Below are 14,863 nucleotides of genomic sequence, written 5' to 3' on the forward strand. Positions count from 1 at the left end.
ATGCAATAACTAGATTTGGTATCCACGGCGATGAGTGACTCGCTCACTAATACAGTCTGTTCCTAGTTGTTTCAGCTCCTGTGGCACTTCAGCACAAATTGCAAGTGCCAACCATCTCAAATTTTGTGAAACTGGCAGAATTGAAGTGTCAACACGAGGAGCATACTATACTCTATAATCTCCCCGAATCCCATAAATAAAGAAGGATATTGGCATGTAAAGTCCATATGTCATTGATCATTTCAATAGGTGCTCTACTGGGGTCTTCAAGTTTGCATCCAAGTCTATTAAAAATGTTTATCCTGATGTTTTATTGCCCTTAGATACATGGAATATGAACCTGTAGTGAAACAGGACAGGAATGGTGATTATTCCTAAAACCAGAATAATTGAGTCATTGTGAGTTTGAAGAGTGTCTGTCACAGGACTGAGTTAAAATTGCAAAAAATACCAATGGTAGAGGTTGTCCCCCAAAATAGATATCAGGATGTCAGCGTGAAACTGCTGCATTGAACTCAGGTGAGGGTGATTGCTGAGGGACTGCTCCTGATCTAGGGTAGTCTGTATTTTGGGCTAGAGTTATAATCCATTTCAGCCGCATGTGTTAATGAGACTACGGAGATTTCTTTGTCCATAACCCTTGCACATAAGCTGGTTGGGAAAGATGTGTCTGCATCCCTGAATCTGAGGGTGCACTTCTGTTTGATTCTGTCATCAATTAGTTGTCGAGTGTGTCAAATTTTCCTGTAAAAGCCAATTGCCACAATGGTGCCATGTATTATTTTAGGGGCTCATCATTTCCCTGGCAGAATGCATGTTGCTTGATCAGCACACCTTTATTTGGCCTGAGGTATATTCTGAGAGCACTTACTGCCATATCAAATATAAACATGTCTTCTGTGTACTGAATGAATATTAACTGACCTTCTATGTTGAGACAGTTTATGAGTATTGCCTTCTAGCGATCACCACTACATCCAGACTGTCCAGCCCGCAGAGAACAAGTAGGTCTTTAATCCCAAAATCCATCAATCCTATGATGGGTGGATCTCATGGCAATGAAATAAACACTGCTGGAATTGGAAAAATTAAACTTTTCTCAACTATTCAGGTTGCCAGTTTAGTTGCCTGTTTTATCTATTTCAGAGCAATTTCTAAATGTGCAACACGTTTATTTACATGAGTTTTTAAATATCTCTGTAATCACCAAATGTCTGCATCCATGCTTACATAGAATCACAGAATCACTGTAGTGCAGGAGGACATTTAGCTCATTGAGCCTACACCAACCTTCTCTGAAAGAGCACCTGACCTAGGTCCACATCTCCATTCTATCCTCGTAACCCAATAATCCCACCTCACCTTTTGGACATCATGGGGCAAACAGTTTGGCCAATCCACCTAACCTGCACATATTTGGACTGTGGGAGGAAACCGGAGCACCCGGACGAAACCCACACAGACACGGGGAGAATGTGCAAACTCCACAGAGGCATGATGTGACCATCAATTCACTAGACATACGATTGGAAGTAAACTGTGGTTTTAATAGTCTTACAACTGAGCCAGCCTGCGACCAGAGGAATTGAGAACAGGCTTACGGCTGCAGCACATTATACTTCCGGTTAGTGGGAGGGGCTATGGCCGGAGCCAAGGGTGAAGCCCAGTACTAGCTCCTCATCTCCCCCTATGGGCAGAGCCGCGCAAAGGCTCACATACAGAGACCACAAGGACATAATACAACGCAATGCAATACAGTGTGAATTACAATGCAGTATAATTCACCACATTCACCCCCTGTAAAAAATCAAGTCCGGCGGGGGTGACGGATCTACAAATTGAGTCGGTCCGGTGGCCGAGTCGTCCTTTCGATCGGCGGAGCACCGGGGTTGCAGCCTCTTCAGGTGACTGGGTGGTGATGATCGGTGTGGGTACGAGGGTGGACTCCGGGGGAGTTTGGCCCGAGCTTCATTCCTGACCGGTGCGACGGGCAACGGGGGGGCGCAAGAAACCTATAGGCGCGGGGGCGCCGAGCATGGGCAGGGAACCTATAGGCGCAGGGGCGCAGGGCGTGGGGAGTTGTGTGGAGTGTAGTGAGAGGGGTACCTCAGCGGTGGCGGTGGTGGTGGTGGTGGATCCTGCAGGCGCCAGGTCCCGGAGGGAAACGGTGTCCTGACGGCCGTCGGGTATTCAATGAAGGCGTATTGGGGGTTCAAGTGAAGCAGTAGCACTCTCTCTACTAGCGGATCTGTTTTGTGTGCCCTGACGTGCTTCCGGAGGAGAACCGGGCCCAGTGTCCTCAACCAGGATGGGAGCGAAGCCTCCGTGGTAGTGCCCCTAGTGAAAACAAATAGTCGTTCGTGAGGGGTCTGGTTGGTGGCAGTGCACAGGAGGGACCTAATTGCATGGACCACCTGCCAATGGGAGGTCAGGAGATTCCTGAACCGGAGGGTCAGTAGGACGGTCTTCCAGACCGTCGCGTTCTCCCTCTCCACCTGCCCGTTCGCCCTGGGGTTGTAGCTGGTAGTCGTGCTCGAGGCGATGCCCTTGTCGAGCAGATACTAACGCAGCTCGTCGCTCATGAAGGACGAACCCCTGTTGCTGTGTACGTAGCTGGGGAAACCGAACAGGGTGAAGACACTGTGCAGGGCTCTGATGACTGTGTGGGAGGTCATATCGGGGCACGGGATGGCAAACGGGAAGCGGGAGAATTCGTCGATGACGTTCAGAAAGTACACATTTCGATTGGTTGAGGGGAGTGGCCCTTTAAAATCGATGCCCAGGCGTTCAAAGGGCCGGGAGGCCTTTACTAGGTGGGCCCTGTCTGGTCTGTAGAAGTGCGGTTTGCACTCCGCGCAGATCGGGCAATCCCTGGTGATGGCTTTTATCACTTCGGTGGAGAAAGGCAGATTTCGGGCTTTGACGTAGTGGGCGAGCCGGGTGACCCCCTGGTGGCAGAGGTCATTGTGGATAGCCTTCAGATGGTCGTCTTGCGTGCTGGCACACGTGCCGCGGGACAGGGCATCCGGGGGCTCATTGAGCTTCCCCGGTCAATACATAATATCGTAATTATAGGTGGAGAGTTCGATCCTCCACCGCAGGATTTTATCATTTTTAATTTTGCCCCTTTGCGAGTTGTCAAACATGAAGGCAACCGATCTTTGGTCGGTGATGAGGGTAAACCTCCTACCTGCGAGGTAGTGCCTCCAGTGCTGTACGGCTTCCACAATGGCTTGAGCTTCCTTTTCGACTGAGGAGTGTCGAAGTTCCGAAGCGGAGAGGGTTCAGGAGAAGAAGGCGACTGGTCTCCCTGCCTGGTTCAGAGTGGCGGCGAAAGCGACCGCTGTGGCGTCGCTTTCCACCTGGAAGGGGACGGATTCATCCACCGGCCGCATGGCGGCTTTGGCGATGTCCTCCTTGATGCAGTTGAAGACCTGGCGGGCCTCAGCTGACAGTGGAAAGAGTGTGGTCTTAAATAGTGGGCGGGCTTTGTCCGCATACTGGGGGACCCACTGGGCATAATAAGAGAAAAATCCCAGGCACCTCTTGAGGGCCCTGGGGCAATGAGGGAGAGGGAGTTGTAAGAGTTGTAAGTGGCATACGGTCCGGGTCGGGGCCCAGGACTCCGTTTTCCATGACATAGCCGAGGATGGCTAGTCTGGTAGTGCGGAAAATGCATTTCTCTGTATTATAAGTGAGGTTGAGTTTCTGGGCGGTTTGGAGAAATCGGTGGAGGCTGGCGTCGTGGTCCTGCTGATCATGGCCGCAGATGGTGACATTATCCACTATGGAAACGTGGCCCGCAGCCCGTACTGGTCCACCATTCGGTCCATTGCTCGTTGGAACACCGAGACCCCATTCGTGACGCCAAAGGGGACCCGGAGGAATTGGAAGAGGCGGCCATCTGCCTCGAACGCCGTGTAGTGGCGGTCCTCCGGGCGGATTGGGAGCTGGTGGTATGCAGACCTCAGATCCACCGTGGAGAATATGCGGTGCTGGGCGATCTGATTAACCATGCCTGCAATCCTGGGGAGGGGGTACGCATCGAGGAGCGTGAACCGGTTAATGGTTTGGCTATAATCCACCACCATTCGGAACTTTTCCTCGGTCTTGACGACCACCACCTGAGCTCTCCAGGGGCTGTTACTGGCCTCTATCACTCCCTCACGTAGGAGCCACTGGACTTCAGCTCTAATAAATACCCTGTCCTGCAGGCTATACCGCCTGCTGCGAGTGGCTACGGGTTTGCAGTTCGGAGTAAGGTTAGCAAAGAGTGGAGGGGGGTCGATTTTTAGCGTCGCTAGACTGCAGATAGTGAGTGGAGGTAGGGGTCCGCCGAAGCTGAGTGTGAGGCTCTTGAGATTACATTGGAAGTCAAGTCCAAGTAAGAGTGGGCGCAGAGGTCGGGGAGTACGTACAGCTGGAAATTAGAGTAGCTGGCGCCCGAGGCGAGGGAGATAGTTTATCGTGCAGGGATGATAGGGAGCGAACAGCGTCTTACCAGGTCAGGATGTACAAAGCTTTCGGTGCTCCTGAAGTCGAAGAGGCACGGTGTCCTGTGCCCGTTGATTTTAACAGATATCATCGAGCTCTGGAGGTGCTTCGGACGCGACTGGTCCAACGTGACTGCGTTGAGTTGCGGGTAGTCGGCGGCTCGATCAGCTGTGCTGGAGTGGCCCCGTGATGACTGTCTGCTGAGGTCATAGTCGTCGAGATGAGGTTCGGAGGCTGGAGACGATGGCGTCCAAGATGGCCACCCCCGTGGATCCCACGTGGCGGGCGGCGAGGAAGATGACGTCCAAGATGGTGGCCCCCATGAATCGCACGTGGCCGGCCGCATGGAGGAGGGTTGCCAAGATGGCGGCCCCCGTGAGTCGCACATGTCAGGTGGAGACACGCTGCAGCATTACGGGGCCTGCGGGCCTGTGAGTTTGGGAGGCGAGTGCTTTAGACTGCGGGGGAGTTTGGAGTTTTCGACTTTGCCAGGCATACTCGGGCATAGTGTCCCTTGCGACCGCAGCTGCTGCAGGTCGCGTTGCGGGCCGGGCAGTGCTGCCGTGGGTGTTGGGGCTGTCCACAAAATGGCACGCTGGCGCTGCATAGTGGGTGGGTGGCCATGCGCCGCAGGCCTGGGGCTGTCACTGGTCGGGGGCCCACGATGGGGTCGCTTGGTCCGCGGGGAATGAGTTCAAACTGCGGAACGCGACCTCCATAGTTGTAGCTAACTCTACAGTGTCCTCCAAGTTCTGGGCCCCTTTTTCAAGCAATCGCTGGCGCACATAGTTAGACCTGAGCTCTGCAACATATACATCACGGACAGCGAGTTCCATATGCTGGGCAGCTGTTACAGCCTGAAAATTGCAGTCCCGAGCAAGGGCTTTTAAATCGCGCCAAAAGTCTTCTAGCTACTCCGCAGGGCGCTGGCGGCGGGTCGTGAAAATGTGCCGCGCGTAGACCTCGTTAATCGGTCTCACGTACATTGGGTCGAGCATGGCCAGGGCCTCAGTATATGAGTTGGTACAATTAAGTTGCGTAGAGATACTATGGCTCACCCTTGCGTGCAGTAGGCTGAGTTTCTGCTCCTCTGTCGTCTCGGAAGTGCTTGATTCAGCCAGGTAGGCCTTGAAATATCGAAGCCAGTGTTGAAAGATTTCTTTCGCCTCTGCAGCCTGCGGGTAGAGTTCTAGTCGATCAGGTTTGAGGGCTGATTCCATAGTAGTTTTCTTCAAGTTTTCTAAGACTATTAAATTGATGTGACCATCAATTCACTAGACACATGATTGGAAGTAAACTGTGGTTTTAATAGTCTTACAACTGAGCCAGCCTGCGACCAGAGGAACTGAGAGCAGGCTTACGGCTGCAGCACTTTATAGTTCTGGTTAGTGGGAGGAGCCATGGGCGGAGCCAAGGGTGAAGCCCAGTACAAGCTCCTCATCTCCCCCTATGGGCAGAGCCGCGCAACGGCGCACATACAGAGCCCACAAGGACATAATACAACACAATGCAATACAGTGTGAATTACAATGCGGTATAATTCACCACAAGGCAGTCACCCAAGGTCAGAATTGAACCCAGGTCCCTGGCGCTGTGAAGCGGTAGAGATAAGTATAGTTCCACCATGCCGCCCCTTACAGCTCAACTTTGAGTAGCTTCTGTGCTTACTCAAGCTCTGAGTCCACTCCCGGGCTTCACTAATCAAGAACAGTGAGCATGGATCAGTTATCAGATTCACATACTCAAACACAGAACAATTGAATCATTGAATACTACAGGCCCCATTTGTTTAATAGGAAATGATTTTACGAGACCCACATCCCAACAATGATGGTGGTGGGGAGAGTGGGGTGGGTTGGTGGTGCCGGAAGGCAGCAAATTGTGTTTAATTGTGAGGGAGATGCGTGATTTCTTGAATGTGGTAATCGTTAGGAAATAAGCCTTGCACAATAAGGTTATATAGTATACAGAAAAATATTTATCAGAATACATGAGATATATATATATATATATATATATTTCATTGGCAAACTTTTCTAATTAAATTCTGTAAAAATAATTTAAAATGTGACAAATGTTGAAGGTAAATAGGAGGCAGGATGAAAATTCTGATTTGCATAGATCATGGCCCCTCATCCAAGTAGTTATTATTCATGTGTGAGAGTAGACAGTGAAGATTGGCAGGGCGATTTGACCTGGGTTGTAACAGTTAAGTCTGATTTGGTGTGCACACATGACACATTTTTCAGAAGTAATTTTCGACTTGGATTATGGCTGATTTTGTTTTCCTTCAATAGCCCAGAGATACCGGAGCCAATTGTAGATTTGCCACCGAGCCCCCGAATAGAAATGAAAGCTGAGACGTGCCTGGCTTGGATGACTCAGAGTGACACAAAGAGCCATTGGGAAGCTGATCAGCTAGGTTGGTGCCTTCAACGTTATTAAATCTATGTCAGAAATTGAAAAGAACTGCATTTCTACTCCTGGACTTAGAATGGCCATTACCTACATGACAGTAGGTCAGTATGCAAGTAATCTAATTTTTTAGTCAATCAGACTTTGGGAAATCAGATTTGAAATGTGATGCTTATTTTATTGGAAGTCAGCAAAGTCATTTGCTGTACAGAAATGATTTAGAAGTAATTTGAAGGTGCAGAAATGAGATTTTGTTTCTCAGCTGTTCTTCTCGATGCAAAAAATTGAATTAACAGGGACTCCTTCTGTCACACCACTCGTGCCAGTACAGCGTTCAGCTTAATTTATCCAGAGCCGCTTGCATTGTCAGCTGAAACATAACATTGATTACAGATTGTCAGTTCCTAAAACCACTGTGTGCAACAAAATCTGCATCTGCATTGTGTCATGAGGTAGAAGAGCGGATGAATTTTCTAAATCGAGAACACAGACATCAGTCAGACATGCAGTCTGTGGTTAAAATGGCCAAACCCCTTAAGGTGCTGAACATGATTTAAACAAACAAACTTCAAAATGAGCTCTACACCGTTGTCTATAATTGTGCCAAAATCCCAGTTGGGCTGGAATACCATAATTAGAACGGGTTTGCTCTCTGCAGTACCCGCTCGTGTTGAATTGACCAATTTACTAGGTTTTATGAGGGCCACGAAGAATCCAGCACGAGTTGAAGGATAGAAAGAAATAACATTTATTTACAATAACATATATACAACAGCAGTAACTCCTTTGCTGCTCACTCTCCTCTAGCCGGTTCCAAACTTGCCAGCTTTATTTATGCAGGGTATCTGCTAATGATTTCTCCGCCCCCCCCCCTCATTGAGAAAGCTCATACTCCCAAAGGATTGTGGGATTGCCATTAGTCCCCAGCCAGTGGTAAGCAGGCAGGTTATAACACTAGAGCAGCAGGAGGGTACTTAAAGTTCATCAACCACTTCTCCAGCATCCAGTTCCTGGAGTAGACAGAAAATCCATTACCTATCCACCTTTTAAGGAGGGAGAGAGTTGTGAAGGTCCCTCCTCACTGCACTGAGTGTCATTCTGGCCTTCTGCATATAAGGGATTTTCAAAAAAAACAAGATTGACAGGCGAATTGGTAGAGGTATTCAATATCTGAACAGAGTAAATACGGATAAACTGTTCCTACACAGGAAAGGATCGAAAGGGAGAGGGCACAGATTTAAAATAAATGACCTTCTTCGTGCAGCCAGAGTAGGTCTATCTCCTCTTGTCTCCCATTACAACCATAATACACACATCACCCTTCCACGGTGATCTCACCCCCAGCCACCTTACGGGTCCAAGACTTGTAATGCCACCCTTCCCGACCACAACCCCTCCTCCGCCCACTCCCCATGGACCTGCTAATAAATATTCTGCTCCTCATATCCCCGCTTCCAGGTGGGTATGGCGGCCTTCCTTGCTGGATGTCTGGTTAATCACAGGCAGAGGATAGGGAGACATTTAAAAGGAGTGTCTCACTGATTACCGAGACTAGGTTTCGGGGCGTGAGTATTAGAGGCAAGCCACCATGAACACAGTATGAAACTGTGCAAAAAACATTTAAACTTTTTAAAGCGGCAACAGGATCCTCCGCGGCTTTCTCCCCAGCATCAACATTCCAGAAAATTATGTCTATTATCTCAATCTGGATGGATCCTATTGATTTTATGTTTTTAAAATAAACTTAAAGTATCCAATTGGTTTTGGTACCCAATGCCTGTCAATCCTCTACAAGGCAAAAGTCAGGAGTGTAATGGAATACTCTCCAGTTCCCTGAATGAGTGCAGCTCCAAAAACACTCAAGAAGCTCGACACCATCCAGGACAAAGCAGCCCACTTGATTGCTCCCCCTTACACAAACATTCAAACCCTCCACCACCGACAAACAGTGGCAGCCGTGTGTACCATCTACAAGTTGCACTGCAGTAACTCACCAAGGTTCCTGAGACAGCACCTTCCAAACCCATGACCATGACAGTCAAGAAGGACAAGAGCAGCCGATACCTGGGAACCCCATCACCTGGAGGTTCCCCTCCAAGTCACTCACCACCCTGACTTGGAAATATATCACCGTTCCTTCATTGTCGCTGGGACAACATCCGGGAACTCCTTCCCTAATAGCACAGTGGGTGTACCTACAAATGAAAAACTGCAGGCATTCAAGAAGGTAATTCATCACCATCTTCTGAAGAGCAACAAGGGATGGGCAATAAATGCTGGACTAACCACCGATACCCACATCCTGTAAATTAATTTTATTCAATCTTTTTTTTCAATTAAGGGGCAATTTAGTGTGGCCAATCTACCTACCCTGCACATCTTTTGGTATGTGAGGATGAGACCCACGTAGACACAGGGAGAATGTGCAAACTCAACAAGGACAGTGACCTGGGGCCGCCCTTGGTTCCATTGATTTTAGATGACATGCTTTGAAGGAAATTTTTTCAATGAGGAAATTTTTGTTCAGTTCAAAGTAATCATAATAACCATGAACAAAAGCATTTACGGCAGAATTCTCCATTCCTGAGACTAAGGGCGGAATTCTACGCTCCCGCGCGGCATCGTGAAGGCCGTCGTGAACTCGGCCGAGTTTCACGACGGCCTCGGAGGCCGCTCCTTGCATCCTATTCACCCCCCCCCCCCCCCAGGGGGCTGGGAGCGGCGCTCCGTAAATCTCGGCCGCCAGGCCTTGACGCTTGTGAGCCGAGAATGACGCGACGGCGGCGCCTAAGTGACATCAGCCGCGCATACACAGGTTGGCCGGCTCCAATCCGCGCATGCGCGGCTGACGTCACGCTGGCTGCCGACTCCAACCCGCACATGCGCGGTTGCCGTTTTCCCCTCCGCTGCCCCACAAGACGTGGCGGCTTGATCTTGCAGGGCGGCGGAGGGGAAAGAGTGCGTCGCTGGGAGATGTCGGCCCGACAATCGGTGGGCACCGATCGCGGGCCAGTCCCCTCCCGAGCACGGCCGTGGTGCTCACTCCCCTCTCCGCTCCCCACAAGCCACAAATGAAGATTTGGCGCCATGTTCAGGACGGCAGTGACCAGGTGTGGTTGCCGCTGGCGTGAACAGGTCGGGAACGTCAGGCTGCTCCGCCCATCCGGGCAGGAGAATCGCCAGTAGCCGTGACAAACAGCGAGCGGCAATTCTGCGAGCGGGGGGGGGGGGGGTGGGAGAATCGCGGGGGGTGCCAGGGCGGCGCGTCTTGAGTCGTCCGGCCCTACCGTGATTCTCGCACCCGGCGTGGGGAGCGGAGAATTCCACTCTAAGTGTTGACGCCGGGGCAGATGTCGTCGACTTCAAGAGATATTGTAGTCCTCGTCAAAAAGAAAAAGGAGGCATTTGTCAGAGCTAGAAGGCTTGGAACAGACGAAGTCTGTGTGGAATATAAGGAAAGTAGGAAGGAACTTAAGCAAGGAGTCAGGAGGGCTAAAAGGGGTCACGAAAAGTCATTGGCAAATAGGGTTCAGGAAAATCCCAAGGCTTTTTACACGTACATAAAAAGCAAGAGGGTAGCCAGGGAAAGGTTGGCCCACTGAAGGACAGGGGAGGGAATCTACGTGTGGAGCCAGAGGAAATGGGCGAGGTACTAAATGAATACTTTGCATCAGTATTCACTAAATAGAAGGAATTGGTGGATGTTGAGACTGGAGAAGGGTGTGTAGATAGCTTTGGTCACACTGAGATCCAAAAAGACGAGGTATTGGGCGTCTTGAAAAACATTAAGGCAAAAAAGTCCCCAGGGCCTGATGGGATCTACCCCAGAATACTGAAGGAGGCTAGAGAGGAAATTGTTGAGGCCTTGACAGAAATCTCTGGATCCTCACTGTCTTCAGGTGATGTCTCAGAGGACTGGAGAACAGCCAATGTTGTTCCTTTGTTTAAGAAGGGTAGCAAGGATAATCCAGGGAACTACAGGCGGGTGAGCCTTACGTCAGTGATAGGAAAATTACTGGAGAGAATTCTTCGAGACAGGATCTACTCCAATTTGGAAGCAAGTGGACGCATTTGCGAGTGGCAGCACTGTTCTGTGAAGGGGAGGTCGTGCCTCACTAACTTGATAGAGTTTTTTGAGGAGGTCACAAAGATGATTGATGCAGGTAGAGCAGTGGATGTTGTCTATATGGACTTCAGTAAGGCCTTTGACAAGGTCCCTCATGGTAGACTGATACAAAAGGTGAAGTCACACGGGATCAGGGGTGAGCTGGCAAGGTGGATACAGAACTGGCTAGGTCATAGAAGACAGAGAGTAGCAATGGAAGGGTGCTTTTCTAATTGGAGGGCTGTGACTAGTGGTGTTCTGCAGGGATCAGTGCTAGGACCTTTGCTGTTCGTAGTATAGATAAATGATTAGGAGGAAAATGTAATTGGTCTGATTAGTAAGTTTGCAGACGACAGAAAGGTTGGTGGAATTGCGGATAGCAATGAGGACTGTCAGAGGATACAGCAGGATTTAGTTGGGAGATTTGTGTGAAGAGGTGGCAGATGTAGTTTAATCCAGACAAATGTGAGGTAATGCATTTTGGAAGGTCTAATACAGGTAGGGAATATACAGTAAATTGTAGAACCCTCAAGCGTATTGGCAGTCAGAGAGATATTGGTGTACAGGTCCACAGGTCACTGAAAGGAGCAACACAGGTGGAGAAGGTAGTCAAGAAGACATACGGCATACTTGCCTTCATTGGCCGGGGCATTGAGCATAAAAATTGGCAAGTCATGGTGCAGCTGTATAGAACCTTAGTTAGGCCACACTTGGAGTATGGTGTTCAATTCTTGTCGCCACACTATCAGAAGGATGTGGAGGCTTTAGAGAGGGTGCAGAAGAGATTTACCAGGATGTTGCCTGTGTTGGAGGGCATTAGCTATGAGGAGCGATTGAATCAACTTGGTTTATTCTCACTGGAACGAAGGAGGTTGAAGGGAGACCTGGTAGAGGTCTACAAAATTATGAGGGGCATAGACAGAGTGGATAGTCAGAGACTTTTTCCCAGGGTAGCGGGGTCAAATATTAGGGGGCATAGGTTTAAGGTGCGAGGGGCAAGGTTTAGAGGAGATGGACGAGGTAAGTTTTTTACATAGAGGGTAGTGGGTGCCTGGAACTCGCTGCCAGAGGAGGTGGTGGAAGCAGGGACATTTAAGGGGCATCTTTACAAATACATGAATGGGATGGGAATAGAGGGATACGGACTCCGGAATTGTAGAAGATTTTAGTTTAGACGGGCAGCATGGTTGGCACAGGCTTGGAGGGTCGAAGGGTCTGTTCCTGTGCTGTACTTTTCTTTGTTCTTTGTTTTTCCACGACTGCAAAACTGGCGCCGCACCTAGACCGATTCAAGCGATTTTCATTTTTCATTCATTTCATAAGCTATTTTCTGGTGTGATGTTAAAGATTTTAATACTGTATTAGTAATAAAGTTGGTTTTAATATACCACATCCCTATTTCTTCAAGCAATCACTCCTGAAGTGAAATATACTTTCCTCACAGTCTTACAAAATTAAAATAAAATATTGGGGTTTCTGGCCTGTGTCCCAGCCACTATTTGGGTTCTGGTCTGCTGCAATTGTAATACAGGTCTCCACTCAGCCTTCCTTGCTCTAAAGAAAACAACCCAAGTACATCCAGCCTCTCTTCATAGCTCAAATGCTTCATCGCAGGCAACATCCTGGTGAATCTCCTCTGCAACCTCTCCAGTGCAATCACATAACCAACGATGCAGGACATCACACCCAAAATACTTACTTCTCTGCAAGCAGATACGTTTACAACATTAACAACATGATTAACAGGGAGTAAAGGCCAGGATAACAAGTGAGAAACAAGGCAGACATCAGGATAAAAACCTGATTCTGGATGTCTGCTTCCAGACATCCAGAATAAAGCAGGATCTGAAACAGAGAGCACTCTTCAGGATATTCCAAGGATTCTAACGATCGGAACACAAACCCCATTACTTTCAACATGCCAACTCGACCAAGCCCAAACGATCAACTACCCAGGCTCCGGCGAGCTCAGGCAACCCCAACCCTCTTGACTGACAACAGGAACAAGAGCACACAGACCCAGAGGTTGGATGGCCAACCTGACCCCAGGCTTCGGAGACAGGATTAAATGTGCTCCGTTGAATTTGAGCTGCCTAGCATCCAGATTAAGATTCCTGAAACATGGCAACCAGTTCCCACACTCGGCTGGGAACGTCTCCACTATCTCACTGGAGCTCCAGGCATGACAGGGCTCTTCATTGGATGCCCTTCATCCTCACCTGTACCCCTTATGATCGACGGCAGGCCATGCAACAGGAACTCAACCATGCGGAGGCAGGCTTCAACCAGAGACAGTGCTTTCTCTGCTACGGCGACCTCCTTGTGTGCCGTCACCGCCCCTATAAAGATGCATTGCAATTCTTGAAAATGGGCTTTAACATCCCGCACCGCAGAGTCAAGACGATCAGACCTTCAACAGGGGAGAGTGTGTGGGAGGGAGAGTGTGTGTGGGGAGGAGAGTGTGTGGGGGGGGAGAGTGTGTGTGGGGGGGACAGTGTGTGGGGGGAGAGAGTGTGTGGGGGGGAGAGTGTGTGTGGGGGGGAGAGTGTGTGTGGGGAGGAGAGTGTGTGTGGGGAGGAGAGTGTGTGGGGGGGGGAGAGTGTGTGTGGGGAGGAGAGTGTGTGTGGGGAGGAGAGTGTGTGGGGGGAGAGAGTGTGTGGGGGGGGAGAGTGTGTGTGGGGAGGAGAGTGTGTGTGGGGGGAGAGAGTGTGTGGGGGGGGAGAGTGTGTGTGGGGAGGAGAGTGTGTGGGGGGACATAGTGTGTGGGGGGAGAAGAGTGTGTGTGGGGGGCACGAGCAGCCATCTTCCATCGGTGTGCATTGTATTGTCAGAGCAGGAAACCTCTCAAAGGCAGCTGTGCCACTAAAGACTAGGCCCCACCCGACCTGCCTCCAGCCACCATGAATCAATGAGGATTAAAGCATATTTTCTCGACTTGAAAGTGTTAAAACATTTACCAACAAATATCAGCATGTTGGGGCAGCACAGTGGTGCAGTGGGTTAGCCCTGCTGCCTCACGGTGCCGAGGTCCCAGGTTCGATCCTAACTCTAGGTCACTTTCCGTGTGGAGTTTGCATATTCTCCCCGTGTTTGCGTGGGTTTCACCCCCATAACCCAAAGATGTGCAGGCTAGGTGGATTGGCCACGCTAAATTGCCCCTTAATTGGAAAAAATTAATTGGGTACTCTAAATTTATAAAAAATATATCAGCATGTAGTAAAAGTCATGTATACTGACAAAAGACAAAAAAGAGCACCAGGCTAAAAACAAAGATTGAAAGATGAGCAGAGCTGGAGCTCGTGAAAATACCGCTGCTCTTGCGCTCACATCACATGATCCCCTTTCTGTGTTTGATTGTGTGGTTCTCGTAGCTGATCCATGCTCACTGTGCTTGATTGCTTAAGCCTGGGAGTGTACAGAGAGCTTGAATAAACATAAAAGCTACTAGATACTAAGTTGTAAGCACAAGTGTAATTTTTTTGTGATTGCAGATATATTTTAAATCTCTTGGAACTAAATCTGTTTCACAATTTGAACCTAATGGAATCTCTGCATTGCTCTGAGATAAATAAAACAGGAACCAACCTGAATGGGGCAGATATTTAGTTCCAGTGACTGGGCATTAAGGATCGCTTTGGAGACGTATTCTGGTTGGAAGAGTCTCTCTCCCTTTGGAGTTTGATGGATTTTCCTTCCATTAATTTAAATAGAAGGAAAATCATGCAGGTTCTGTTAACAGCATGCAGCAAGCACTCCTTTTTTGGCAGATGTTTCTACACACTCCAGGCAGGTGACGCAAAGCATCCACATTGAAAAGATGAGAATCTAGGAGCTGGATTTGATGTTGCC

At 49.3% G+C, this 14,863-nt stretch overlaps 1 long non-coding RNA gene across 1 annotated transcript in view; it reads left to right on the forward strand.

Moving 5' to 3' along the window:
• The window catches only part of LOC119977799, a 67,133-nt gene that overhangs the window by 49,641 nt on the left and 2,629 nt on the right, over positions 1 to 14,863 (forward strand). Inside the window, exon 2 of the long non-coding RNA XR_005463276.1 lies at positions 6,792 to 6,916. This is a non-coding gene — a long non-coding RNA (uncharacterized LOC119977799). The remainder of the gene's footprint in view (positions 1 to 6,791; positions 6,917 to 14,863) is intronic.

Source organism: Scyliorhinus canicula, chromosome 14 (genome assembly GCF_902713615.1).
Source record: "Scyliorhinus canicula chromosome 14, sScyCan1.1, whole genome shotgun sequence".
Classification (NCBI taxonomy): domain Eukaryota; kingdom Metazoa; phylum Chordata; class Chondrichthyes; order Carcharhiniformes; family Scyliorhinidae; genus Scyliorhinus; species Scyliorhinus canicula.